Genomic DNA, 4,778 nt, shown 5'->3' with positions numbered 1-4,778 from the left:
AGCCCTAGTAGAGTAGAATGTCAGGGCCAGGAAGTGGGAGTGGGTGGGTTGGTGAGCAGGAGGAGAGGGTAAAGGATAGGGGATTTTCAGAGGGGAAACTAGGAAAAGGGGATAGATAATATTTGAAATGTAACTAAAGAAAATATCTAATAAAAATGAAATAAAATAAAATAAAATAATATAAAATGAAATGAAAAAGAAATACCCCTCACAAGGGAACCAGGGGGAGGAGGGGAGATGAGAGTGTAATTAAGAGACGGTTCCAAAGTGAGCTGCTTTTTATGCATGATTCAAAATATTGCAATGCAACTCGCTATCTTATATGATTAATATATGCTGATAAGATGTTATTTTAAAACCTCACTTCCTTCTCTCACAGTTGGGAGGTGTCCTTCCCCTGCCACCTTAAATGGGCACCTTGACCTCACCTCTCCACCCCACCCACTGCCTCTCTGCACTCAGCTGCCCCGCCCCCATAAGTAAAGACCAACATAAGATATGGCAGTTCCCTATAACACCATTCTTGAAGGCTCATCATGCTTCTGTCTCTGCACCACATCCCTCCCAAGACAACTCCAGCCTAAACTGTTATGCTGAGCGATGAATACGTGTTCTCCAGGTGAGGTGCACTGCTAGTAATTAAACAGTATTAATTCCATCAGCTTTGATTTACATTCTGAGCTCTCAGTAATAAAGGCTCAGCCTTCTATTTTCTTTTTGACCAGCGCAGAGTAATAGAATTGGTGTTTAAGGATTATCATATAAATCTGTTTGGTTTTTTTATTTTTTTAATTTTTGGTCAGTCAGCATTGCAGAATTTTTTCCAATATATTACAAATGTATTCATTATTCTCAAGTTCATAAAAATAATTAAAAGCTACAGGCCAAACACAAATTCCCCAGACATAAAAACATGGCTAGCTGTCTACTGCCAAACACTGAGGCTGCCAACTTGATGGTTTGAGGCTTTAATGAGAAATTACTTCCATCTTTTCATAGAGTAAAGGACTCAGCTGGAAACCCCTCCCTTCTCAGGAGTTAGGGGACCACAACACTCTGCCTATCAGAATGAAGCCGCCTCTCATTTTCTGTATATTTTTAGCAACCTGCCAGTTGTACATTTTAAAACACAATGTGCCTTTTAAGAAAAAAAAAAGTCTCAAATGTGACTACCAGGATGTAGCTATCATGTGCTCACATAACAAAGAAACGAAAACTGGAAATGTAAAACAATCAAGGGAAAATAAAGACATTCAAGTACATCTGTCTACTCTATCATTGAGATCTGTAGGTCTCCCTAAGTGTAAAATAGACATAAAACATGACCATTTCCACCCTCAGGTGGCCGTATATGTTTTGAAAACAGTGTCTATCAGGGCTAAGCATAATTAACAACTCTTGCTTTTCCATTTAAAGAATTCAAGTCTGATTCCCTGACAGGCAAAACACAGCCCATCTTATTCTTAAATGCTAAGACAAGCCATTAAGTACAATATTAATTGAAATACTATAGGGGCTGGAAGAATTTGGCAAAGGGAGGGGAAACTCCATGAGGATTTTTGTGTTTACTTGTTACTGTTGTTTGTTTGTTTGTTTGTCTTTTCATCTTAACCCCAGGGTTACTTATGCTAAATTATATGACTAATTCGGGAGCCCCACTTTCTGTGGTCCACCTTTGAAATGAAGAGTTGTCTTGTAAAAGTCAGAAGAGGACTGCAAAGGGCCACAGCTCAGGGAAGAAGCTTGGGCATGAACAACACGAATGTTGATTTCACCTGGTAGACCAAATGTGACAAGCTGTTACATCTACAATGGAATATTAATTTTCTGGTTTGGTTAAGGAAAACACATTGCTCATTTGTATGGTTGTAAAACTTGTGAATTTGCCCCATAGGGTAAGTAATACTCAAAGCAGCATCCTAATTAAAAGAAAAACTCAGTTGCCGTGCAAGAAAATATAGGAGAGCATATAAATTGTAAACAAGATGCATGGTAAAAATGAAAAAGACAGGCTGGATTGGAAAGGAATGAAATAAGCTTTGGAAATGTGCTTCTTAAATGAACACAAATTGTGAGATAATGTCTCATTGAACAATAAAAATAACAAAGCAGTGGCAAAGATGTAATAGAATTTCCCATGTATACCATTTTAATCTTAATATAATTTTCCCCAGTGCATCCATGTTTATTGAGCTACTATGACCGATTCTTTCTCACTCTGTCCAAAGTTACTCAGATTGTGTTCTCTGCTGTAAATAATTCCCTTATAATGAACATGAAAACGATCCAGAAATTGACCACAGTTTATAAGAGGAAAAATGACATCGCATCTACTCACAGAAATGGCCCTCCTCGGATGCCAAGTCTATACACAGTTTCTTCGGGGAAGAAGCAGCATGAGAGAACAGGAAACCCTCCGTTTCCTGATAGGTCATCAACTTAACACCTGTATTGCTTTTTCTTTTACTTTTTTCAATTTTTAATGTTTTTATCTGTTATTTTGTTTATTTACATTTCAAACATTACCCCCCTTACCGGTTTTTCTTTTTCCAAGAACCCCTCATCCCACCCCTCTCTCCCCAGCCTCCACTAGGGTGCTCCTCAACCCACATGCCCACTCCTGCCCCACTACCCTAGCAGTCCCCTATGTTGCGGAGCAGGGAACATCAAGCCTTCCCAGGACCAAGGGTCCCCCCCTCCCTTTGATGCCAGACAAAGCCATTCTCTGCTACAAATGCAGCTGGCGTCATGGGTCTCTCCATATGTATTCTTGTTGCTTTTCCTATCCAGACAATTCAGAGAGGATTCCCCAGAGAATCTTAATTTGTAGTGTGTTGGATAAAGAGCTGATGTGAGACATCCTAGGACCAGTTAATAAGTACAATGAAACTTGAGGATACAGGGTAGACTGCCTCAGTTTCTCAGTCTTCAAAGAGGAGATAATACTGCCTAAATGACAGAGATGCACATGAGAAAGGTGTTCTGGAGGGAGAAATGGAACCCCTAAAGGAGTCCTGCACCTACCAGTGGTTCCCACTATACAATCTCAGCAAACCTCCAACTACAATCAATCCCATGGGCATCTTAAACACTGTTAGCTTCCAATGTAGTAAATTTCCCCTGCCTTTCTTTTGCTTACATTCATTTTGACTATTCAAAGTGTGTGTTTATTTCATGAAAATTTAAAATAGAAATCATAGAAATACAAACAGCCCAAGGTTCAGGGAACATCACAGAAGAGGAAGGGGGGAAAATGTAAGAGCCACATGAAGGGGTGCAGTTAACACTGCTGTCTTCTGGGCATTACAGGGGAACCACTCTCAGGAGCTCACTACAGCTATGTTTACCAGCGGATGATCAAGCCACCACCATCAGGTTATATTCCAGCAGAAATTCAAATTAGACTAGGTGGTTTTGATGTAGTTGTTTTGTTTTGTTAAAGACGAAGAAAGGTCACAATAGTGGGAAGAAAAGGGACTCTGTTGGAAGAGTATGTGGGAAGGAAATCAGACTGTCAATAGACTCATGGGGCATTGTATATGTGCATAAAATCTGTAATAAAATGTTTTAAAATAAATACATCATTTTTATAAACATAGAAGGATGAGGATCATGCCCTGTTTCTCACTTTGTTTTGAATTTTGTGTTACTGTGTAGCAAGAATCTGGGATTTTGTTAAATATTAACACTAATACTTTTTCTGGAGTTGTGGGTACCGCCCAGTGGTAGAGTCCTTGCCTAACGGGCACAAGGCATTGTGTTCCATCTCTGATGCTGGTAAACTAAACAAAGCAAAGAAAGATATATACCTTCCATTCAGAGCTTAATTCGCTTTATTTTTTATTATTTTCAAAATTCATTAGACAAAAGAAAAATATATATATTTAACCCATCAATGACAAAATATTTCATGAACATATTAATATATTTCATTAAATATATTATCAGTTCCTCTGTTTTACAGGATGCATTCCGTGGCCTTTAGCTTTGCTGTTTTGTGCTAAATTAAGTACTGGAAATTTTATGGATCAAACGCTAACAGAGATCTTCTCCTGAGCAAAAACAAAAACCATGTACCCAAAATAAGCAGGTCCACAGATGTACCCTTGTAGCAGTAATCTACACTTCTAAGGTTTCTGCTATGAGAGTTGCAAATAAACAGTGTATTATCTTTATAAACTCACCATTACTTATCCAGGAAATTGTTCTAAGAATTTAAATTGAAGTTTTCAAATCAATCTAAATTTTTTTAATGAAAATCGATTTCTGTGATTCTCTATTTCACTAAGATGCTTTCTGATGAAATGCAGTTAGCATGTAGAAGCTCTGACCAGATACAGCTTTAGCTTTCAGGCTTTATAACCACAGATCATTGAGAACAGAGGCAACTTGAGTCTGTCTAAGGAAACATGACCAAAGCATCCCTCAGTCCTTCCAGCGCAGAGGGGGCATTTCCCAACTGCCTTCTCTACACAGTGTCTTCCAGGCCATTGTTTCTGATGACCTTGGCATATTCCTTGGCTGCCCTGTATGGAGCTTGGGTTCTAGCAGGATCTTCAAAATCAACACGGGAGGGACCAAATAGTCTGTGGTATCTATTGTTCCACTCAAAATTATCCAGTATACTTGAAGATTGAATCCATCAATATGGATATCTGAAACATTGTTTTAAAAAAGAACCATGATAAAAACTGCATGGTACTGGTATAGTGACAGACAAGTAGACCAATGGAATAGAATTGAAGACCCAGAAATGAACCCACACACCTATGGTCACT

General features: G+C 38.7%; 1 pseudogene; it reads right to left on the bottom strand.

Annotated features, from left to right (window-relative positions):
* Positions 1 to 4,358: 4,358 nt before the first annotated feature.
* The window catches only part of LOC110295522, a 155,353-nt pseudogene continuing 154,933 nt past the window's right edge, over positions 4,359 to 4,778 (bottom strand).

Source organism: Mus caroli, chromosome 5, assembly GCF_900094665.2.
Source record: "Mus caroli chromosome 5, CAROLI_EIJ_v1.1, whole genome shotgun sequence".
Taxonomy (NCBI): domain Eukaryota; kingdom Metazoa; phylum Chordata; class Mammalia; order Rodentia; family Muridae; genus Mus; species Mus caroli.
This window is presented reverse-complemented; position numbering and strand designations above follow the sequence as displayed.